Source organism: Populus trichocarpa, chromosome 7, assembly GCF_000002775.5.
Source record: "Populus trichocarpa isolate Nisqually-1 chromosome 7, P.trichocarpa_v4.1, whole genome shotgun sequence".
In the NCBI taxonomy this organism is placed as follows: domain Eukaryota; kingdom Viridiplantae; phylum Streptophyta; class Magnoliopsida; order Malpighiales; family Salicaceae; genus Populus; species Populus trichocarpa.
This window is the reverse complement of record NC_037291.2, coordinates 9075358-9101582: the sequence shown is the minus strand read 5'-3', so window position 1 is coordinate 9101582 and position 26225 is coordinate 9075358. Positions and strand designations below refer to the sequence as shown.

The 26225-nt window shown below is 30.0% G+C and overlaps 1 long non-coding RNA gene across 1 annotated transcript; it reads right to left on the bottom strand.

The window, feature by feature from the left end:
* Window positions 1-12741: 12741 nt before the first annotated feature.
* LOC112328210 (uncharacterized) lies at window positions 12742-13726 on the bottom strand. Its single transcript, XR_002982904.2, has 2 exons — window positions 13379-13726; window positions 12742-13214 (listed from the first exon to the last, which is right to left on the bottom strand). It is a non-coding gene; the product is annotated as an uncharacterized LOC112328210 (long non-coding RNA).
* Window positions 13727-26225: the final 12499 nt, after the last annotated feature.

Below are 26225 nucleotides of genomic sequence, written 5' to 3'. Positions count from 1 at the left end.
ACCCATTTTTCTATAAAGTAAAAAAATAATGCTCGGGCGCAAAAAAGAAAAATCTACGTTAATTCAATTGCATGATAGAAAATGCAGTGACAAATAAATAAATCAATTCTTAAAAGAAAACGTGATATCAATAACCATAAGAAAGGGAACGCTTTTTTCTTATAAAAAAAAAAAGCCAAATTTTAACATAACCCAAAGTTAAGAGAAAATTGAAATAAAAAAATAATAATAATAAAGCTTCTTGAGTCAACTTGAACTAGTATGCAAATTCACAACCCGGGTAATGAGATTGAGCCAATTTTATAAAAAACAAATTAAAAAAAAATAATAATGGCAATCCCCAATAATCCAAATGTAGAAGGCTGAAATAAAAAAAAAATTCAGCCAACAAAAAATAAACACCTGCAAACCCGGGTAAATTCGTTAAATCTCGCGAGGTAGATCATGCAATGGTATAATCTAATAGAAGGTAAAATGAGAAAAATAACAAAGCTTTATTTTAAAAAGAGCTCAATTTTGAAGGGTAAAATCGAAAAAAAAAAAGATATAAAAAAATGACACCAAAAAAATACTTGGGTTAACTGGCCAAACCTATTGACAAGGTCATGAGATTGAGATAACTTGATTGAAAAGAAACTAAATAAAGTCATAAAGCCTCTTTTTTAAAATAAACAACATCAAATGATGAAATTAAAAAAAAAAGTAAAAAAAAAACTATGGAAGGAGGTGTCGCCTCATGTGGATGGAGGTGCCTCCTCGTATGAAAGGAGGAGTCATGGCATTTAGCCACCGAACGATGCCTCACATGCCACTCAAAAGGCACAGACGTTCTTACCCGCATGCGCCAACCATTTTTTGTTTTTAAATTCTATTTTATACTTATTAAAATACTAAATTGTATCTCAGTCAAATCCACTATAACAAAAAAATCAGGATGAAAATACGAAAAACACCTCGGAGCGCTAGTCAAAGAAATTTTGCTTTTAAGGGTAATCTGGTCATTTTCCTGTGCTTTGGAAATAACAAAATAAAAAAAACAAGCAAACTCAGGTGAGTCTCCTAAACTTATGCTAATCTTACACACTCACAACCCTATGAAATTCTAGACCAAGGCTCAATCATGAATCTCAATTCACAACCAATTTAATATTAACAAATAAAAAAATATCAATCCAAAAAACCTAACAAAAATAGCACTTTTTAACAATTTAGAGATTCTTCACACTTTTTTATTCATAATTCTTTCATTGTTTTTCAAATGAAAAAATGACATGAACAATACACTTTTCTTTATACATATAAGCACTTTTTAACCGTTAAAAGATTCATAATTTTATATTTTTGTATTTAGTTAGTGTCATAAATATTGTTTTTATTATAAATCTAATATAAAGATTTTTTTTCAGTTACTAATATAACTTTTTCATGATAATTTTAATATAAATAAAATAAAACTAATATTCTATAATTAAATTATCACAAATATAAAATAATAAGATGACTATTATAAAGGATGGTTTATTTTTTTTTATTAAAAATAAATGTAATCTTGATGTTTTTTTTTATTGAAATATCATTTTTTTTCTAACTAATGAACATGTTTTTCAAGTGAAAGGAAAACTAAAATAAAAAAGATAAATAATTTTGTTTTTATATTAATGAACAAAACTTAAAGATCTGAATCATACTCTCAGACTTAGAAATATATTTATTTAACTATAAACTTTAACAAAAGAAATACATGTATATATTTATCTTTTGAAAGCTCTCAAAAGTATTCATCATTGAAAGTCTTGTACTTTTTATAAGTGTCGCATATATGTGGCGTCACAATGATCATCATTTCAAATCGAGATCCTCAAGTGTGGATGAAAAGAAAAGGAAATTTTTATCCTCTATCAGTTAAAAAAATACAAAGTTTGGAGTCACCACCTAATATTTTGGTCACTAGAAACCCTAAGTGATATCAGAATCTGAATAAGCAGACTGATTGTGTATAGGGAGAATGTATCACCTCTAGTACACTCAATTTAAGGTAAGTTGCATTGTTTATTTGTCTGATTATTAAGCCACTGATGTGTTTCTTTTAATTGTTGATATGTCTAATGGTTAAAAATTGATCCACCCCAGTAGAGTAAACCTTAATTTTAGGAGTCACACCTAGCCATTCTGGAGTGCGAACATATTTTTGCATTTGTTTCTTTTAATATCAGGAATACGTCTTATGTATAAGTTCATAATTCTAGATATTAAATAAACATATTGATTTTTTTAATGTTTTTGAAACATAGGCCAAGTTCTTCTTAATTTAATAAATTTGTTATTAAATCCAAAAATACATGCAAAAATATATACAAAATATTTTTTTTCTTGAATTTTAGTATTTTAAAAAAAATGTTAAATCATGCCATGTATTTTTTTTATTATATATTTTTTTATGCAAATATGATTTTTTAAAAAATTTAAAAGACATGGCCATATGCAATTTAAAATATGTAAATATATTTTTGAAAGAAAGATTTTTGTTGTTTTTTGTATTTTTTAGACAAAAGAATGGTTTATTTAATACCAAAAAAAATACCTCACATGTAGGTCACAATCTTAAATATTAAATAAAAAGGAGCAAAAAGATGAGAAACATAAAATTTGTTACAAATAGGTCCCTTGAAGGCATAAAAATGAATTAATTAAAAAAAAACAAGAGCTATGTTTGGCAAATACTAAAAATGAGAAAAAGAAACATTGTTTAAAAGTCAATAGGCCATGTTTACCAAACACGCCCTTAACTAAAAGTTAGAGGCTTAAAAATTATCTTAAGATCGCGTTTGGCAAACATGTCTCAAGTATGGAAAAATCCATTTTTCTCTTTGCAAAATTTCGGACCAAACAAATACGCCTTCAACTTGATGGACCCAATCCAACCATATGGGTTGAGTTTCTCAATTCAAAAACAAAAGCCTAAAAACATGACCCATTAATAGAAAAAAAAGTAATGAAAATCTAAGGGGATTTTTTTTTGAATTTTGGTTAAGAATATTTATACCAATCCAGAAATTGAATCCATGGTAAATACTAAATAAGATTAAATAAATAGCATAGAGAGATAAAGAATGGAAAGTTAAAGTATAATGATGCACTTAACAGAAACAATCAAACCATAAAGTATATGAATTATACTCAACAACCTTTAACCCTAACCTAGGCATTCAAAAGTGTTATAGATCAATTGATCCAAAACAAGCTTCAAATGGGTAAAGTAAAGGCATATAACAACCATGCATGAGTTCGAGCTTCGATCTAACTGCAAGAATTAAGCTAAAGCAACATCCTATAGGAAATCCAAATACAAACTTGAACTCTATCAATTATCAAACTTTTATTTTTTTTTCAATTTGGCACCTAATTTGAATTTCAATTTATAAGCTTATATGTATTTTGCACTTTGGTCACTAGGTTTGAAAATTTTCAATTTGATCTTTAATCAGCCTTCAATCTTTAAATTTATTTCCATTGAATCCCCGACTGCACCAATTTAACCTTTAATAATTTTAATTGTGTGCATAATCTTTCAATCTTTATGAATTAATTCGAATTAGGCCTTCAAACTTTTTTTTTCTTCAATTGATTCCTTAATTGAATTCACAAAACCCATAAAAAAGCCTAAGTTTAAAACTTAAAAAATATTAGCTTAAAAAAAAACAAGTAAACCCGGGCGAACCTCCTAAACCTAGGTTACTCTATAAAACTCGCAACCCATAAAATTCTAGACCCGTACTCAATCATGAAGCTCAATTTCCAATTAATTTAATGTTGAAGGATGAAATCAAGAAAAAAATCAATTTAAAAAAATTGTCAAAGTGAGAAAAATAGCAATCAAAAGATTGAAGATCAAAGTTGATAGGTAAAAAAGTTATGGAGGATGAAATCGTAAAAAAAATCAATTTAAAAAATTATTTAAAATAAACCAAATAGTAATAAAAAGAATAAATATCAAACTTGAAAGATGTAAAAACTAAAGGGGGATAAAATTGAAAAAGAATTTTAAATTCATCAATTATTCCAAATAAAATAAAACGTAATTAAAAGAACATGGATAAAATTTGAAGGAATAAGAAATTGAAGGGTTGGTTTGAATTTTTGAAGGGGCTGGTGCTAAAATTGAGGAGGAGAGAAAGAAAAGAAGTAATAAAAAAAGATCGTTAGAGCCTAATCTAACAGTCATTAGTCACACGCGCCTCTTCATCACATAGGAAATGCTAAGATAATTCAAACGCTGTCGTAGAAAGCGATGCATGACTACTATATGGGCCCTGCATGTGCCACCCGAAAGGCATAAGTGTCACCTAAGCACTGATGCATATATTGTGCGCGTCAACAACATTTTTGTAATAATATTTTATATTGATTAAATGACAAAATTGCTCCTAGACAAACCTTTAATAACAAAAAAAGCCCGAGTGAAAATGCAAAAATACCCCTGATATAAGCTTAAGAAAATTCAACTTTCAAAGGCATTTAAGTCATTTTATTGTTCTTAGAAATACAAAATACAAAAAATCCCCTTGGCATTAGCTTTAAGGAACTTGATTTTAAAGGCAACATAGTCATTTTACTGTGCATCAGAAATATAACAAAACCCAATCACCCCATCAATATAATAATGACCAAAACACCCTTGTAAAAGAACAATATAACCCTAATAGCTAGCTATGTGACTTGTTTTGAGAAGGGAAAAAAAGTAATTTTACATGGACAATCACAATATTTTTCCCGCATTTTTTAGGTTTATTAGTTTTGGATTTTGAATTTGTTATCATTATTGGCTTATTATTGAGCTTTTTTAGAGGTTTGAGTAACAAAATAAAGAGTCAATGAGGTAAATTATAATAATAGTTTAAAAGTAATTTAGCAAGTTTATTTTTAAGCAATTTATGAATAGGCATGCAAATGAAACAAAATGAATTGGCATTTTAAAAATATTAAAACATTTTCACGGAGGGATATTTTTGACAAATGAAGAAGAGTTTTGTGAAAATTTGTGGTTATATAATATAATTATAAATTATGGATAAAATAGCAGCTACTAATAATAGGAATTGAAAACTTTCTAAATGAGATTTATGTTAAATAAAAAACATATTTGCTTATTTTTTTCAGCAATAAAAGTGAAGTGGCTTACATTTGAAATTTGATATTATGATTATATGTTTTACTTGCCTACGAATACAAACCTCAAGGTGCTGAGAAAATTTTTTGTTGCTCGGTTGATACTTGATTTTGTAAAATAAAATTCAATTTTGTTGGTTTAAAGCAATAAAGTTTGGGGGACTAGGTTTAGGTCTATGAAAAATTTTAGACATCTTTAATTTTATCCCATTAGGGATTGGTTTCCATGGGAAAGGAAAATATTTCTGTCTTTTTTTTTATTTAGTTGTTGCTATTTTTTTTTTAATTTGATTCTTCCATATGTTTTTTTTTCAAATTGAATTGATAAAATGTTTTTTTTACATAAATACGTAAATTGTTTTTTTACATAGATATAAAGATTTCACAATGTTGAGGAGAAATTCTAGTTCTTAGTTGATGCTTAGTTTTTTGGAATATGTTTAAACTTTGTTGATTTAAAGCAATGAGGGTTTCAAAGACCAAATTGGATTATGAAATAAATATGGGGTCTAAAGCTAACATTCAGGGTAAAAAATGGTTGCCTCGTGCAATATACACGTCAAAGAGTGAGGGAGGCCACAACGTTATGGCAGTGTGTGTGACCTCTCTCGATACCAAACCTGATCGTCTAGGGTTGTGTTGGATGCATCTTAATGTGCTCTTCCATAAGGGGTAATGCATGTAGGCTAATTCATGGTGGTGTGTTGTCGATCGCTTTTTCTTTCTTCTTTCCATTTTCTCTTTTTTATCCTTGAAATTTGCATTGACCATTCAAGTTTTCAGAGGGTTCCTCTCATTTTATTGTCATTTCAAATTCAATCCTCATTCTTTTGATTACTAAATTTCTTTCTAAAATTTAAAAATTGTTTTACAGGTTGTCCTTTTATTTTTTTTCAAATTTAGTTCTTATTCTTTTAATTGCTATTTTTTTTTATCCTTTTGTGAAATTGTTTTTTTTTTTAATTTCATCCTTCTATCTAAAAATTTAAAATGTCCTCTTATATGTTTTAATTTCTAATTTGGTCCTCATTCTTTTAATTGCTAATTTTTGTTTTACATCCGTTTGTACAATTAATTTTTTTTTTCAATTTCATCTTTCAGAACAAGATTGATTGACTTAATATATCCACATATGTTTAATCCTCTTTAATGCAATCATTATCATCTCTAACCAAACCTTTTTTTAATATAAATTCTTTACAATCACTTAATCAACATTAAAACATATAAATAACATTGTAAGAATTTAGATACTGAATTAAAAAATAAAGGTGCAATAGCACCTACCTGAATTTCCAATTAAGCGTGCTCCTCCAGCTGTCGAGGATGCTGCTCTTGAAACTCCTCCTAATCCAAGGAAATATCACGATTAACATTTTCCTCATTTCATCTCATGATATACCCAAAAGTCTTTTAAAATCAACTTATAGTTTCAGAGTCATATTCAGTATTTTCCTTTCCTTATTCCCGAATATATTTATATAGTAATTTTGTTCTATTCTAGTTTTCCCTTTCATTTCTTGTTCAGTATTTTTTTTATGTTAGAAAAAAATTTTGGCATATATCCAATACAAAATTTGGCATATATCCAATAGTAATTTCTTGTTCTATGTAGTGCAGACCACCTATCTTGTTAATAACAAAAAATCAATTTCATATTTCTTCAAAGAATTTTGTTCATATTTGGTCTCTATACTATTACGGGAAAAAAAGATTAAAAAGAAAAGGTAAGAAAAAAGAAGAAGCTAAGAAGAAGAAGTCAATAAAAGAGAAAAAAAAATAGCTAAAGAAGAGAGGAGAAAGAGAGGAGGAGAAGTCTATAAATTTTAATAATTCATCATAAAAACTGACTATATTGTAAAAAAAAAGTTTAAATAGTAAAATCATAATCAGAATTAAATTTGAACCTCAAAACCCAATAACTAATAAAAATCCAATACAAAATAATAATTTAAAGTTCAATAATAAAACTAAATAAAATTCAATAACTTGGGCTTGGATATGTTCTATCTCTCAACTAAAGAGTAACAAGTTGAGCGATCTTCCGTCATATTCGTCCATACACATGCATAATTTATGCCACTAATCTAATATCCCCACCAACTCTCTCGGGGTTGAAGAACTTGACCTCATCGAGTGTAGTTCACACTACAACATTTAATAGTTTTACCGACGAAATTTTTTCGTCGGCGTAAGACACATATTTCGTCGGTAATTAATTTACTAACGAAATCACCGACGGAAATGCTTCGTTGGTGAATCTTTCATCGGTAATTTTTTGTCCGTCGGTAAATCTGTTGGTGATAAAAAAAATATTATTACCGACGGATTTACTGATGGAACAGACGGGTCGGTAATAATATTTTTCTATTACCGACGGAAATTCCGTCGGTAATTATTTAAAAACATTTTTTAAAAAATTATTTTATAAAATTATAAAATAATGAAATTAACATAAATCAACACTCTATAATATATACTCAAAATGCTTGGAAAAAAGAATAAGAAAATCAACTCAAACAAATTTGCAACAAATAAATAAAACGAAAAAATAAATTCAACTAACAAAATTCATATGAAAAAAATGAAGTTGCAATTGCTAAAAATTTAAAAATCCTATAAATAAATTAACTAAAAATTGATCTCATATGAAAAAAAAAATCTCACAACAACATTTATACAATTATTAAGAACAAAAACAATTAAAAATAAAAAAAACAAATATAGTGAAAAAAATCATGAAAAAAGAAGAAAAAAGAAAAATCTTACCTTAATGTAGTTGCAAGTGAAGCTAAGGAGAGAGAGAAAATTTCGTAAAGCATATTAATTAAAAAAAAACTAAGAGGATAAAAGAAGAAAGAAGAAGAAGACATACCCGAGCATGGAGGAAAAGAGAAGGAGATGAGGAGAGAAAAGAAGAGAAAGAAATAGATATTGATGTTTTTTACATATTGTGAAGAAGAAGAAGAATAATAATAAGCAATGAGTCTGTCTCTTGTGAAATAAGGGGATTCAGGCTTTTTATTGGGGCGCGTTAACGATGGATTTACCGACGGATAATTGAATATTAATATTTTTTAATTATTCCGTCTGTAAATCCATCGATAATATTTAATTTCAATTTCGTTAAAAGTTTTCAGAAACCGCCAACAATTACCGATGATTTTTCAATCCGTCGGTGATTCCGTCTGTAATATTTAAATGAAAATTTTAAATTAATTGATTTTTTTTCAGAAAACCGCTAAATAACACCGACGACTTTTCAATCCGTCGGTGATTTTGTCCGTAAAGAACAACACTTAACAGTGCAATTGGAAGGTGAACAGTTCTGGAGCTCTTTGGAAAATACCGACGGAAAATTCCGTCGGTGATTCCCTTTGTAATTGATATGAGGAACAGTGTTCACAGTTTACCGATGAATTTACTGACGGATTTTATTCCGTCGGTAATTCCGTTGGTAAAAATGGCACGTCATCATTTTTTTTTGCTTTGTTTTAATTTTGTTTCCCATGGTAATTCCCTCGGTATATACCGAGGGAATATTTCCGTCGGTAAAATCCCTTAGAAGTTTACCAACGAAAATATTCCCTCGGTATATCCGTTTGTATTTATCGATTTTCTAGTAGTGTCAAGGCTGCTTTGATAATGCTTCTAAAGATTAGGATTAAGTTGTTGTGATGTCAATATGATAATCCAAGTAGAGTTAGGATCTGACTGATGTGCCCACAAACTACGATTCACTAAACTTCATAATCTTTGGTAAGAACAACTTGTGTATCCAAAATACTATTAATATGTTCAATGCCAATTATAAGGATAAAGAGGTAGGGATTTCATAAGGATCATTAAAGATATGTTTTTGTATTTTATTTATAAGCATGTCCTTCATGTTAAAAGTAGAGCTAATATTAAAGTTTGATGGAAATTTAATGACATAACTATTTGATTCAATCATTTGCAATACTTTAAAGGGTTTAGCATTACTTCTTTGTAAATTTTTTATTGGTTTTTGAAGACACCATTTAGGTATAATCTGTATCATGAAATAATCTGTCATTAAATACATCATAATACTTATATAAATCAACTTGAAATTTGAATTTTTCATTACTTGCTTGAATTTGTTTTATGATTTTAACATGAAAATTATGAACTCTACATACAAAAATCTTAGATGAACCAGACATCTTAGCATGAGAAGACATGGAAAAGAGATTTAAAGACTTCTTAGGTTTGTAACTATAAACACTAAATGACCGGGGATATGAATGGAACAAACACTAGTCAAAATCTAAGTAGATATGGTTTGGACACAACCTAGTAAATAAGAATCAACTTCATCTTTCTCATCGCGTGTAATGGGTAAGGTATCGGAGAGCTTAACATGTTCAAAACCTATGACGTGTTAAACATCAAGTATAGAAAGTAAGGAATCATATAGTTTAGGAGGATTAATATAATGAGACTCTTCTAACATTACATTTACTTCTTCAGGCAGTTTCACTAAAGAGTTTCCTAAAAAATTTTCTACAACTAGAGTAGACTCAATAGACTCATCACAAAGTCCTCAAGATTAAGCTCATATACTTGAGAACTATAATATTTCTCTTTACCTATATCTTTATGTTCTTAGATGACTAAGGGTTTAGTTGTACAGTTGACAAAGATATGCTCAAAACCTTGACATTTAGTACATTGAATCTTTAAACTCATCTTATACACTTGATTGACAATTCATTTCCTTTTATCTTCTCTATAAAGTTGGGCACTACTAGAATTAGGTCTATAGGGGTAGAACACCTAACAAAGAGTTTTTATTCCTAAATTAAGACCTTTTAGGGGTACTATGAGTGTCCTGATATTTTGTCCATTGACTTTTTATAACCAACTTATAATCTTGCACTATAATTTAGGCTTGGTCAAAAGTGGAAAGGCATTGGAGTACAACCTATCTTTTAAGATCATGATTCAAGCATGTACAAAACCTACTTAAAGTCGTGGTCTCGTTCTCTCTAATAACACGTTCCTCCTTATACTCATCAAATGATGCTATGTATTCACTACCAGACTTATTCCATTTCTTGAGATTGTTATATTGGTCTAAAAGTTTATTATTGTAAGATTAAAGTATGTACTTCTCTTGTAATTTTTGTTTTATTTTAGTCTAATCAATGATAAGAGGTTTACCTCTTCTCTCCAAACAATCCTCAATACTTTCCCAGTAAAATTGAACTATACCAATGAACATCATCTCAACAAATTTAACTCTTTTATTATCATACAAGCTAAACCAATTAAAAAAAATGATCCATGTCATGAATTCACCTATTAGAAATCCAAAATCCAAGGGTCATATTGATTGTCAAAAAGTAAGGGCCTTTATTTTATTAGATCTCATGACTCACTCATTAAGGTTATCATAGTTAAAGTAACCTAAATGGTAATTATATTGGTGGTGTTCATGGTGAACGTGCGTATAGTGGTCATTATTGTAAATTCTACTAGTCTTAAGATGACTTGTTTGGAAAATCTCTAAGGGTTTAACTCTATAAGACAAGTTGTTCATCTAGGTTTGCATAAGATATGTTTCTACTTAAAAGGCCCTAAGGATACCCATAAGAATTGAATCCATGGTAATTGTAGACATTGGGCTGGATATTAGAGATGATTGTGATACAAATACATTCAATACTAACTTAGAGATGAAATTGAGATCACAAACAATTCTTCCAAGTGAAATCATAATATAAAAATAAAACTAATTCCATTCATTTTCTTTTCAACGTGGATATTAATTACTATCAAAATACACCTGAAAAGTTATAAGGATACACTTGCAGATGTTTTAAGTGTAAACGATTAATCAAATAATAGTCACAACTTTCTACTATTTTTTACAAGCTTTGCAATGAATACAGAGGACCAAATGCTAATTGTAAGATTGATAAGTAAAAATATTAGATAGAAATGCAAAGTGGTATATATATATATATATATATATATATATATCTTGTTTTGTATTTTTAAGGCACAAAAATAATATTAATGACAATTTCAAATGACAAGTGCAAAACTAGAAAAGTAAAATTCAACAAATCAAAATGTAGAGTAATTTATTGACCAAGATGCTTAAAAGATGAGTAATTCAAATCGTCAAATTTGATCGTGATGGACCTTTTTGGATTGTTGATGTAGTGTTGTTGTACCAACTAACTTATTTGTTAATGTGTCTAATCTCTCAACTGAAGAGTAACAAGTTGAGCTATTCTCTGTTGATTCTATCTATAAATATGCGTAATCTATGCCACGAGTTTGGTGTCCCACCATATACCCTTCAAATTATTATTGATTAAAGTCTACTTTTTTTTATATTAATTGAGCCCGCTTAATTGTTATTTTATTTTGTAAAGACCCATTTCATCATAACAATTAGTTCATACGCCTATATGGCACATTTCTATAAGAATAACTCTTCCATTTTTGAAGTGATGTAATTAAAAAATTGTGAAAATAAACACAAGAAAATTAATTTATTTTAACTAATTATGCTTGTTCAATTACTTTCTTTCAAACATTTAATTTTAAAATTAGAATATAACAGGTTTCATAAAAGAACATTAATTATCAAGCATTCAATTTGATACCCTAACATAAAGGTGTTATGTAGGCATATTAACTAACGATGTTATGATGGAGGAATTTTTAGGTAGCGTTTGATTATTACTGTCAAATTTATTTAATGTCTTTATTTATTCAATCAAACATATTAATGTTTCATCTGTATATGTCATTTATGTTCTGAGACATTAAAATAGTATTTGGTTAGAGCTTTGGGATAAAAAAATATGATGATAGTGGAGACATTTCTCCTTCTATTCTGGTTTTATAAGCACAAAAATTCACATTAATATCATGATAGAGACATGTTTATTTTATATATTTGTCATTTTTTTAAAAAAGAAAATACATGTATTTTCCGTTTCTTCTCTCTCATCTTGAATTTTTAACCAAACACAACCTCACCGAATGCATTTGAAGAACAAAATAAAGAATGAAAGAAACCAATCAATAAAAGTACAGGTTTCTAAATATAAAGATGGATAAGTACATGACCGAATATTCAGGTAAACCAAAATTATTGTGTTTAATTTATTAATAATTTCATCACATTAAAATTACAATTATTCTTAATAGAATTAGGGGTGAGAAAAAAACCAAAAAATCAATTAAACCGAGAAAACCGGAAAAAAAATAATCGAAAAAACCGAATCGTGAAAAAAAATCGATTAAAATTTTGAAAAAACCGACCAGTTAGGTTCAGTTTCGGTTTTATAAACCTGAAACCAAAAAAACCAAACCGAACTGAACCCAAACCGAAAAAAACAAAAAAAAAACCGAGCCAAAACTCGTTTATATATATAAAAACCGAGCCAGTTAGAATCATTCATCTGAACGTGTCATTTTAACTAACGGAGACATCACAATTTTGGCGTTCATACTTATTCAATCTCGACCTCCATTTTGCTCGCAGATTATTTTTAGAACTCTGCAGTCTGTACATGCCATCTTCTCTAAGAGAGAAAAAAAACTCGTTTATATATATAAAATTAATTTGAAGAGTCTTCCCCATGCAAAGTAGATGATGGGGCTTTCACCTGCTTATAGACAAGTAGTTGAAAGACTTTTGATTAAATTGGGAATCAACTTGCTTAGCCTTTCATGTCACAAAAAATTGCCTACAAAATCTGACAAGTTACCCATTGATGTATAGGAAAACCATAAAGAGGAACCACACTTTCTTTATGTTTTACTCTTTTTATCCACCTAAAAAGAAAAGAAGATCGATGAGTTTTGCTGGATATGATTGTTCTAACTTTCGCATTTGAGCATGTCTGTATATATATATAGGATGCAGAAAATTATAAAGCGGATTAAGGGAATTATTTGCTCGAAAAAAGGCAGAGAAAATGGAAGATAAGAGAACTCCATACCTTCAAAGAGCTGTGTTCTATTTTTCCTGGATTTAATTGTTTGATGAATTAAATCGGCTATAACAAAATAAAGAGAGAGAGAAAAAGTTGAAGCTCAGATCTGGTTCAACCATACCAGGTGATCAGTTGTGCTTGTAATCAAAAACATCTCAACAAGTTAAATTCTTGATTTCATGAGTAAAATTCATAAGGAAATCTGGTAAGAAATCTAAGCATATTACCTTGTGAACGAGGCCAAAGTTTTGGCAGATAGGGATAAGATTACACCACAAAATCCTTTCATATTTTCCCACGGCTTTCTTGAGCTTTGTACTAAAGAGACTGATATGTATGGATTCTTTGAACAGGAAAATTTCAAAGAACGAAAGGAATAGAAAAGAAAGCCTAGCCCTTTACTCTCATGTCTCTTGAGTGCCAAGTTCAAGAAAGCCGTGGAAAAGCATGCAACGACCTTAGTTTCTTCTCTTCTTCCAAGAAAATTATGCACCCAACCCTTCTCTCTCTCTCTCTCTCTCTCTCTCCCTCTCTCTCTCTCTTATATATATATATATATATATATATATATATATATATATATATATATATATATATATATCCATCACCTCTCCTCATAAATCCACAGCCTATTTTCTTGGTTTTCAGCGCTTCAAATCTTCAGAATTCTATTTTTCTTTGAAACAGCAGAGAATTTTATTAGCTCTGAAGCTTTTTACAAAAAAACAAAATATACTTCTTTTATTTGGAGTGAACATTTTAACAGGATTCACATGGAATCCTTGAAGCAAAAGTCGTAGACATCTCTTTACAGGATTGGGTTTCAAAAGGGTATGGAAAGATACAATTCAGATAGGATTCTGGAGGCAAGAACCTCTAACATTTCTTTACAGAACCAGGTTTCAAAAAGGTGCGAATAAAAATTGAAATCTTAACCAAAAACGTAAACAATTCATGAAAGTTTTCTTTGTGTCCCAGTATTTTTGAATAAAAATTGAAAACAACAATTGACATACTATTGATTGATCTTGAAAACAAAAACCTTGAACAAGTGTATACAGGGCTGAGATCCAAAGGGTATAAATAAAATTGAGTGGAGATTAAAATCAAAGATAGAAGAGCAAGGAAAAACCAAAGATAACGGCTTTGAGAGATAGAGATAGGAAGATAGAGAGACAGAAGTGACAGGATAAAGAAAGGAGGTGGTCTTGTGTGTCTCGGCGTGTACAATACAAGGGTCTCCACACCTGTTGTTGTTGTTTTATATATATATATATATATATATATATATATATATATATATATAAGTGTTTAGAATTGTGATTATGGTTATTTTTTAAAATTTTTTTTATTTAAGAATATATTAAAATAATTTTTTAAAAAAAAATTATTTTTGATATCATCATATCAAAATGATCTAAAGACACTAAAAAAATATTAATTTAAAATAAAAAAATTAAATTAAAAATATTTTTAAAAACAAAAAACAACCCATATATATATCAACAGAAAACGATGATTCTCTGGAGCCACCACACGTGCGACTGACAATGACCTTTGGTAAACTATATTCTAGTCCCTTTAGATTCTGCATTGCTCCACTTTGATTCATATAGGTTAAGAGTTTGAATGTGGCTTCTTTTTTTTTTTTTAAGAAATAAAACGAACTTTATTGAAAAGTAATAGAGCCAACAAGATACTGACCCTAAAAGTTCAGCAAAGAAAGACTAACATAATTGCATCCAAGCTAAGAGTTTTTTTTTTTTTTTTTTAATTTAGAGTATGTTTGTTTTTGTGTTTCAGAATATTTTTAAAAAAATTAAATTCAAATTATTTTTTTTGATGATTTTAGATCGTTTTGATGTACTAATATAAAAAAAAATATTTCGATACATTTCCAAGTAAAAAACACTTTAAAAAACAACCATTACTACAATATCAAACATGCTCTAAACCTTGCTTTGCAAAATCTCCACCACACAATTTCCTTCTCTATTGACATAAACTACATTGACGAAGTGTTTTCTTTTCCTTCTTTTATTAAACTAGCAATAAAATTAAGTACATTTTGGTTTTTCAAAGTTTTTGTTAATACTCTCACATGTATATATGAAGTCTTAAAATAAAATTTTTGATTACTCGACTCATGGACACGTGAATAATAGCCTGTTTGGGAGTATGATTGTGGTTGCTTTTCAAAGTGTTTTTCGTGCTGAAATACATCAAAATAATATTTTTTATTTTTTAAAAATTATTTTTTAGATCAGCGCATCAAAACAATCCAAAAAATAAAAAAAAATAGTTTTTAGCAAAAAAAAATTATTTTTTTTGGAAACGCGGGTACAACCGCGTTTCCAAACGCTCACTAAATCTATATTATAAAATTGTGATTTCCTAAGAGAGAGATTGACATTTTATAAAATAATTTTCCTTTGTTCATGGGACATTGTCCACATTAAATTAAAACTTCTACTAGAAAACTATATATTTCATACAAGAAAACTTTAATCTATAGGGACTGAAGTAAAACATTACTGAAACTTATAGGGGCCAATAAAGTATGTTCCACCCTAATAATCTTCTGTGACCACACAGATTTCAGGGAAGATGGGCTAAACTGTAAAGGACACGTTTCAACCAAACAGTGGGCGGTTACGTGGAGGACTGGATAGTCTGTGGAGTACTGCTGTACCAGCCGTTCGGGTATTTGAAAATACGATGATAATTATTTTTAAAAATATTTTTTATTTAAAAATATATTATTTTTCATATTAATGTATCAAAAAAATATTAAAAATATTAAAAAAAATCAAATTAAAAAAAATATTGAAAATCAATTTTAAACACCCTCTTCAAATAAATAAATTGCAGTGGTGTTGTTTTGACTGTTTCAATCCTTTTTTTTTTTTTGTTGGTTTCCGATGACGATTGAATGCTAACCACCGTTTGCTAATACTGCCACCATCTTTCTCCGCCCTTTCCGCCGCATTTTCTGCTGATGATTCCTCTTTTGTGAACTTGTTTATCACTCACTCTTTTGTGTGGCAGTTTCTTTGTTTTGCCGCTTTTGACCGTGGGATCCATACCAAAATGCTTTTCTTTTTTGTTTCATCGGGAGATACATGGGTGGGTAGTTCTTTTCTTTTCTTCTCTTTTCTTTTCTTTTCTTTTTTGGAATTTATTTGTTTTATTTTAAAGTCAAGAGATATTCTCATAAACTATTCATACTTGAATTAGAGAATTCATTGTTCAGTAGGAAATTGTAATAATTATTATGTTACAAATCATGAGACAATATCAATTTTTATTGATCCTAATTCATGGAAAGAATAACAAAATCATATGTTATATCACAGATAATACAAATAATCATAATAACAAATACTTATTTGATCGAATAAATAATTATTTTGATAAAAAAAAAATAAAACATATAAAAATTCATCAAATAGTTATAACTTATCATGCAAATAAATCTTTAGGGCATCATAAAGTGTATGTGAGAGAGTTTTACTCATGAGTTTTAATCTTAAATTAATATTTCATTCTAGCAAAAAGTGTAAGATATATATATATATATATATATATATATTTGTGTCATAACTTATTTTTAGGTTATTCTCCACAATTTACTTTTGTTCTTTTTTTAAAATAATAATAATAATAATAATAGCATGAGGACAGGTGATGTGGCAAAAACTGGCCGAATAAGATCTCAAGTACGTACAGAAAAATTGAGTTGAAATTAATTTTGGATAAATTTGGAGCATAATTATACCACGTTGTACCCAAGACTGGAGAGACAATATAGATTTAAGGTCAAATTAAATGATTATTGGACGAATTTGAATAAAAATTAAGTCTAGGGACTTAATTAGGTTTTTAATATGCCAATTTGATTTAATCATGACTCAAATTAAGAGTTTAATTATGTTTAAGAATTAATTTGGGTCAAATTAAAGGATTTAATTAAGTGCAAGAACTTAATTATACTTTAAATAGATCAAATTAATTTTATTAGGGACTTAATTGGTGAAAAATTAAGTTTGGTAACCCAATTTGGGCTTAATTGAGAAGATTGAAATTTTAAAGGACCAAACTTAATTTTTACAAAGTTAATTGGTTGAAATCAGGGGTAAATTTGCAAGAAAATTAGAAGTTTATGGTCAATTAGGGGCTAAATTGAAGAAATTTACAGCTAAGAATCTTTTTGAAAGAGGCGTGGAACTTTGAGGACTAAATTAATCGAAATCAGGGGTGAAATTGAAGAGATTTGAAAGTTTAATGGTCAATTGAGAGTCAATTTGCATAAATCCAAAACCAAGGACCATAATGAAAAAGACGCTGAAATTCGGGGCTGATGTTGAAATTTGACTGGGAAAAATTGCATTAAATCAAAAGTTTGAGGTCAATTAGGGGTGTAATTAAAGGAATCAAAAGTCGAAGGACTAAATTGAACTTTGACTAAATTCCTAAATTAAAATCTTAAAATCCAAAATAATGTTGTTTCATTTAAATGAAACAGCATGTTTTGTCCAAACAGTAAAAAGAAAAACCACACAACGCATCGTCTGGTTACTATTTATCATCTTCTTCTTCTTTTGTTAGAAAAGCTACTTAGATGACTACTTTTCAATGACATTTAATGCTTCATCTCATCACCAAACTTGACAAAACATACCACTATAATAGCCTAATATTTGACCATACCCCAGTATGGTTCGTTTCGGCTGATTGACACCACAACAATCGTGGCACTGGCCTAAAAAGGCTAACTCAAGCAGCCTTTAATTGCCAAAATTTGATAGTTTATGATGGCCACTTTGAGCTAACAGTTGAGATCTTTTCGGGCTGAATCAAAGGCCAAGATTTGTATCGAGGGCCAAGATTTGTTCTCAATAAAGACAAAAATATTCCCCTTCCACCCCCTATAAATAGGGGTGGATTCCATGCATTGAGGGAGAAGAAATTTGGGTCCAAAGTTGACAAAAAAACCTACCCCTTCCCAGTTTCTTTTATTTGACATTATCACTCTTCTTCTTCTCTGCCGTCGTGACTTCAACATCTTTAGCCACCACCCTCACCTCACCTACATCGTGACTGTCAGTGGCCCATCATCCTTGTAACCCTATTTCCTCATTAATGACAGGAACAACCACCACAAGCTTCTTCCTCTTTGCGCAAGTTTCTCTATCAAACTCTCTTTCCAACCAACAACCATACCGTGCGCCATCAGCTAGGGGTGATCATTTTCGGTTCGGTTTGGTTTTTTTTAAAAAAGAAACCAAACCGAAATTAAAAAAACAACTGAAACCGGTTCAAACCGACCGGTTTTGGCTCGGTTCGGTTTTTTAGAGAAAAAACTGGTTCAAACCGGTTTGGCTCGTTTTTTTCCGGTTTTTTTTGTTTGGGTTCGGTTCAGTTCGGTTTGGTTTTTTTGGTTTCAGGCTTATAAAACCGAAACTGAACCACCGGTCGGTTTTTTCAAAATTCTAATCGGTTTAATCCGTTTTTTTTCGCGGTTCGGTTTTTTCAGGTTTTTTTCCGGTTTTCTCGGTTTTTCAGTTTTTTTGCTCACCCCTACCACCAACCAGACCACCATCCATACTACCCCCTGCACCAGGTAACCTTCTCCTCTTCCCCGCAAAATCATGGTTGTTGCATGCAGAATGATATTCTGCATGCAACATAATTAATTCACATGGAAACTGGGCTAGGCTAGCGACCATGTGAGCCGGGCTAAACCCGTTTCAGCCCAGCCCAGATGGCTAGACCAGGTTCAACTTAGAGAGAGAGAGAGAGAGCGAGTGGTCTGTTAGGCCAAAAGTTAGCCCAACCCGACTGAGTCGAGCTAGACCCGTTCCAGCCCAACCCAGATGGCTAGGTCGGATACAGCCCAATATATTTAATAATATAAAAAATTAAAAAAAAAAACTTCAAATTTTTCAAAGGTCATAACTAAAATATTTATGGGTCCTCCACATGTTTTTTCTATAATTTTACATAATATTGGGTTGTAGACTTACACTATAAGATACAAACCCAATATTAAAAATACTCAGTTTTCTACGTAACTTTTTTAAAAAGAATTCAAAAATTCAAAAAAATTCAAATTAATTTCTTTCCAAAAAACAAAAAAATATTTTTGTTTTCATGCATACGGCTAAATCCTAAAAAAATTTCATTTTTATTCTTAAAAAAAAAGATAAAATCGCATTTTTATCATGTTTTAAAAATAAAAAAATAAATATCGTAACCAATTTATTATTATCCATTAGGGCTTAACCAAAATAAAAATAAAAAAACATAACAATTATTATGTCTAAAATGTTAGAAATTAGTTATATTTAGAAAATAAATGCAATGCTAAAATTTGAGCTTTAAAATAGTTAGGATTTCATTTAATAAAGTAGAGACTTCCTTATGAAGGGAAATCTACCTTCAGCCATAGACAAGACCAATGGATAGAAACATGACCTATTAAAACAATTAAACAACAATGCAGCTTACCTTAGATAGGGTACACTAGGGGTGATGCGTCTTCCCCTTGCATAACCAATCTCATACTCGGACTCTCGCAGACCATAGGTTTTCTTGTAACCATAATACTAGGCAGCGAATCCTAAGCTTATAATCATAATGATTATCCCCAAACCCTTTTTTCACCATCACTTACGAGGCAGGCCGGTCGTTCGACGCCACGCACGCCGCGACATGATGGCGACCTCTCTAGGGAATGCCTTGTCTAGTTGGAATAAATTTTCTTTGTTTGTTTTGGTTTGTTTAATTTTAGCTCGTATTTTTACTGTTTTAGCATGCATTTTTACTTCATGTTCATACATAGGTACATCGAGTATGAATTAATGCCCTCATGTATTTTAATTTTGCGAATAAACCTATTTTTAAGTTAGGTGGAGAGTAGTAGTCAGCCTCATAACTTTTAGTAGGGGTTCAGATTCGTGAAACATCTAACTATGAATTGAGTATTTACTTGGTAATGACGGTCACATTGTGTCCCAACCATTCCTTGTAAACTCTTATATTGTCTTTACATAAGGTGGTCATCAGACAGTTTATAAACCTTTTTTAGACCAGGTAGAAAATTTACCTCTCATGTAATAGACTAGAACATTCTCTTAGGATACGATCTCCCTAATAATTTATTTTGCATCATGATAGACTTGATCAATAATCCTGAACTCCACCGGATTTTCTGACATGATTATTATTTTTCCTGAATATGGGTAAGAATCTGAGATGATATAATTTTCCAAGGATCTAATTGTCTAACAATGGCTCTGATACCACTGTTGAGATTTCCAAAACACATATATACAATGGAAACTGTAAATTTAATTTTTTTTTCAGGAGTTCCAAGAATTCTATTAGACAGATCTAGGGTTGTTTAAGATTTGTATGAAAATTACCTGAAAATTAGATGTTCTTTTCAACTTTCAACAATTGTTTCAACATGCAATCATGGAGTGTGTTTACTATGTCAAATCACGTTTATTCTTGACACCATAGTCATTGATTCTTTAAATAAGATTTAAAACTATTTTTAAATCTTATTCCACCTTACGCAAGGATTTACTATCAATATTATTTGAGAAGAGATGACACCATTTTTCTAATTCACCAAAAGTGATAAATCATCTCTTGATTACTTAAATACCTTCATATAATTCATGTTATACCCAATATATGCTCATTTGTTATCCTTAATTAGAACAACGTGTAGCAGGATCAAAATATAACACTTTCTAACCATCTAGGTGGTGGCCCAGTGGTAAGAGCTTGGGACCAAGATGTTTGCTCCCTTTGTGGTCTCAGGTTCGAGCCCTGTGGTTGCTCATATGATGGCCACTGGAGGCTTACATGGTCGTTAATTTCAGGGCCCGTGGGATTAGTCGAGGTGCGCGCAAGCTGGCCCGGACACTCACGTTAAACTAAAAAAAATAAAAAAAATAAAAAAAATATAACACTTTCTATATAAGATAATCTAGTGATATCAAGTTTAAGAATCACTTACACAACCATTTCGTGAGCCATTCCATAGACACAAATGATTTCTCCATATGAAATTCTCATGCGGGTCGGTTTAGTGTACATGTCATCTGACAAGAACCTACATGTTAATTCCAAATATCCCTCATACCTCAGTTTATGAGAAAAGCCGTTTTATTTCATATAGAAAAGAACATAATATGTATTAGTCTTAACTGCTATAATTAATGTCTAGTTTTAATAAAGTATTGACTAGGACCATTTAGGTATAATGTTTTGATGCAATAAAAATTTTATAATTATAACAACTTATAATTTTCTTTTCAAGGTATTTTTGTTCCAGGAACTTGATCTTTATTCTAAATTCATTAAGCAAATAATATATTTATTAATAAAATATTTAAAGAATATTAAATACGAATAATTTTTTATTAATAAATTAAATATATTTATATGAATAATATCAATATTAAACAATGGACTAACAATTGGCTGGACATATCTTTCATGGTAACCACGTAGCAATCAGCTTTATTACTTTAAATCTTCCTTTGAAAAAAAGACACTTTATTTTACCATCATCTGTTACTTATTCAATTAATTTTCAATTTTTTTTTCTAGTTCAGACCAGACTGCATCATCACTGACAGAGAGGATGTCACGAACTTTCATGTGTTTGGAAAAACTGCTGAGAATTTCCTAGGATCATCGACACACCAGTTCATCTACAACAATCCATCCATTTTCCCACCTCTGATGATTCAAAAACTGACCAAGACTTTCATTTTCCAGCTGTGTTTTGGAGCCTTCAGATCTGTCGTGTCGATGTGGAACCGTCGTGACAAACAGGCTTGACAACGACCCCATCACTGCAGATACACACCTCTTATAGCACCTTCAACAGTCATGACAGTTGTTGCGTCAAGCTCTGGAGCTCCTCCTCCAGCAATGTTTGGCCCACCTTACACTGATACAGCAGCTTCAAATGGCCATGCAACCTATTGCATCGAACTCTAATGCTCCCCCTCCATCAAGCCCAACAACTCCTGCAGCCCTTGGTCCACCTGGCGCTGATCTTTGCAGCAGCAAAAACAGCCATCACCGCTCCACGACAACCTCTAACCCATTCGTTCACCACAAGCAAGAAGAAGGCTCCAGTTTAGCGCTACAGCGACATATGAAAGGTATAGAATACACAGTCATATACATCTTTCTACCCATAGTTGAACAATACCTAAAAGTTATCGTACACCATCTTTAAGCTTAACGAACCAATCTTTTTTCCTTGGCCAGCATAAACAACTAACAATCTTATCAATCTCTGAGTTTTTTTAAAACAGTCCCATCGAAAGCTAAGGGACCATCTTGGCAAAAAATGTTGGAGCAGGGGTAAGCCCTCTTCTTCGACCATGATGACTCGAAAACAGTACTCGTCAAGAAAATGTGATCCTTAGCATCGTCCGCCCCTGAGGTGCCTTCTCTCAGTGAAATAAAATGTTCCTCTTTCATTAGTTTGTGCAAAGCAATCGTTTGCTTCGGCAGTGGACATCTTTGTCATACCTACCCTTGACAAGAAAATCAAAAACCAATCCCTATGCAGTTTCTATTCAACAACGTTGTCTTCTTTCGTCAGCCTTTGCTACATCAACTTTCACTTTTCTTCCTGCCCTTTAACGTGTTGATGTTGCCTTTACAACCTTTACAGCTGCATCAAACTTTGCTGTCATTCCGGCCCTTTACTGTAATTCTTGCTTCAACAACGAACATCTTTGTCATTCCTGCCCTTCATCATTTCTTGCATAGGTTAGAAAATAATAATGTAATTCCTTCAAAATTCTGTGATTGTGACTGGAAAGAAGGGTTTAAGAATTCTTTGCAGCACCATGATGGAAAGATAAACCAAGATGGTTTTGTTTATGTAAAATCCAGTAGAAAAACAGCAAGCTAAGGAAAGGCTGCTCTAAATCAATACTCTTGGTTTTGTCTTGGTTGCATTGAACTAATGGCAACCTTTGCAGATTGGTATCGATATGATAAGCGCAATGATTAATGAGATCCACGCTTTTGATCACTCTTTTGCTCTGTAAATGATGGTGTTGCCTCTGTTGATTTTGCTTTCCTTTCACGTTTTCGCATCATTCTTTCACACTTCCTTTCGTTACTTGTTGAGCATGATGCGAAATCACATGATTCTCTTACAATCCCATTTTACATTCAATTGTGATTCAATTTTTGCTTTCACCTTTGTTTTTGAATGGCAGCTGCCAATAATCACAGTTTAATCTTCTCCATTACATTCAACTTGATTTTTACATCTCCATTTTACTGCAACAGAGCAATCTTTTGGCAAGGGCTCAAGTTCCACAACTTCACAACATTAATATTTTCATCTCATGTAAAATTTTAAGTTAATTTTTAATATAATAAACTAATATACAAATATTATGGATAAGTTTTATTATATCATTCTTTTTTAATTGAGAAATACAAAGATAAAATCTATATTTAATAAAATAAATTTATCAATAAATTATAAAAAAAATTGTTAATATTAATTAAATACTAAATTTTTCAGCCAACATTTTTTATTAAAGCAAAAGACATGTGAGTGTGTAAATATTTAACACCCACTTTTATTTTGAATTTATGAGTTTTTTTTTTTTTTTTTTAATCTTAGAGGTTATCTTTTTTCATCAACATATAAATTATTTTTAAAAAAATACATCATATAAATATAGTTTATTTATATCATATATAATAGAAAAAAAATAATCTCTTTGAAACATTATAAAAATATAAAACAAAATAAAAAAAATAACTACTATTTAAAAAAAAGTCAACAAAATAATTTAAAAAATATAGAGGGATATTAATTTAATTTGAAATAAAAAAAATTAATATAAACTAAAAAATACATTCAAAGGGAGGGTATCAATTAAAAATTTTATAAAAACAAAAGTGAGAAAGACAAGTGAGGTTCTAGCTACTAGGACTGACTAACCACCGGAGCTCAAGCCTACATTATTTTTCTAAAATAAAACCTTTTTTTATTTTCAAAAAAATTAAAGAAATCGACTCGTTGCCTATTGTCTAATTTCCAGTCATCTCAAGTGGTCGAAAACCATTTAGAAAGTCAGGTTTTTAACTTTTAGATTAAAAAACTCATTTTTAACTAATGTTTTACACAAAAACACTTAAAAAACATGCTAGAAACCTCAATAAACCTATTTATGACCTTAAAATAGAAAAGAAAAAGGCTAAAAATTACCAAAAAAAACCCAAAATCACATAACTTTCCAAGCCTCAATCTGATTTTCCATCAAGATAAAAGCCAAAAACCACAACCATTGAATTTACTTCATTAAATGGAACCCATTTAACACTAAATTTAGCTTTTTTGGTTGTTTAAATCATGACAACTGACAAGTTTTTCTTTTCCGTTATTTTTTAGAGGCTTTCACCCTCCTCTCTTGAATTGAAATATAAATAAAATAAAACTTTTGATCAAAATTAAAATTGCTATGAATTTAGTAGTAGCATGTTCTACATTTTAATTCTTTGTCTTTTAATTTGATCTTTTGACCACATTTTTAAATTTAATCTCATCTAATTTGACCAAAGAAAGAAAAAAATTAAGGAAAAAAGAAAAGAAAAGAAAAGAAAAGGAAAGAAAATGGGGGAAAAATTAAAAAGGTGCTTTGCAGTGAAGCCTCATCACAAATCCCAGTTATTGTAGTAGTTTTGTTGATGTTAATGTTTGATTGGGGAGAAGAGTGGCATTATGATCAGGACAACAGTTATAACACTAATCGTTACTTTGAAGCATGATTGCAAATAGCCCTAATGGTATTTCATCAACATATAAATTATTTAAAAAAAAATACATCATACAAATAAATATAGTTTATTTACATCATATATAAAATAAAAATAATAATAATCTCTTTGAAATAATCTCTTTGAAACATTATAAAAATTATAATAAAAAATAACTACTATTTAAAAAAATTAACAAAATAATTTTAAAAATATAGAGGGGGTATTAATTTAATATAAAGTAAAAAATGCATTAAAAAAAGGGAGGGTATCAATTAAAAATTTTGTCAAAAGAAAAGATGAGAGGGACAAGCCAGGTTCTACTTGGACTGGCCAACCATCCAAGTTCAAACTCGCTCAAGCTTGAAAACTCAGGCTCACGCATGCAAGCCAATATTATTTTTCTAAAATAAAGCCTTTTTGATTTTCAAAAAAATTAAAGAAATCAACTCGTTGCCTGTTGTCTAGTTTTCAGCCAACCTTAGGTGATCGAAAACCTCCTAGAAAGTCTGGTTTTAACTTTTAGATGAAAAAAACTCATTTTTAACTAATTTTTCACACTAAAACACTAAAAAAAACAGGTTAAAAACCTCAATAAACCTATTTATGATCTTAAAATAGCAAAAAAAGAGTTAAAAATCACCAAAAAAAACCCAAAATCACATAACTTTCCAAGCCCCAATCTGATTTTCCATCAAGATAAAGGCCAAAAACCACAACCATTGAATTTATTTGGTTGAATAAAATCCTGTAACACTAAATTTAATTCTTTTGATTGCCTAAATCATGACAAATAACAAGTTTCTCTCTTTTGCTATTTTTAGAGACTTTCACTCTCCTCTCTTGAGTTGAAATATGGATAAAAAACTTTTTAACCAAAATGAAAATTTCCATGAATTTAGTAGTAGTATGTATTTTGTCAATGTTCTACATTTCAATCCTTTATCTTTTAATTTAATTTTTCTACCACAATTTCAAATTTAATCTAATTTCAAATTTAATCTCATCTAATTTGACCAAAAAAAGAAAAAAAATAAAGGAAGAAGGAAAACAAATAAAAGGAATGAAAATAAGGGGAAAAAAATATAAAAGAGCTGGTGATGTGCTTTGCAGTGAAGCATCATCACAAATCCCAGTTAATGTAGTAGTTTTGTTGATGTTAATGTTCAATTGGGGAGAAGAGTGGCATTATGATCAGGACAACAGTGATCTTTACTTCAACAAACACTAATCGTTACTTGAAGCATGATT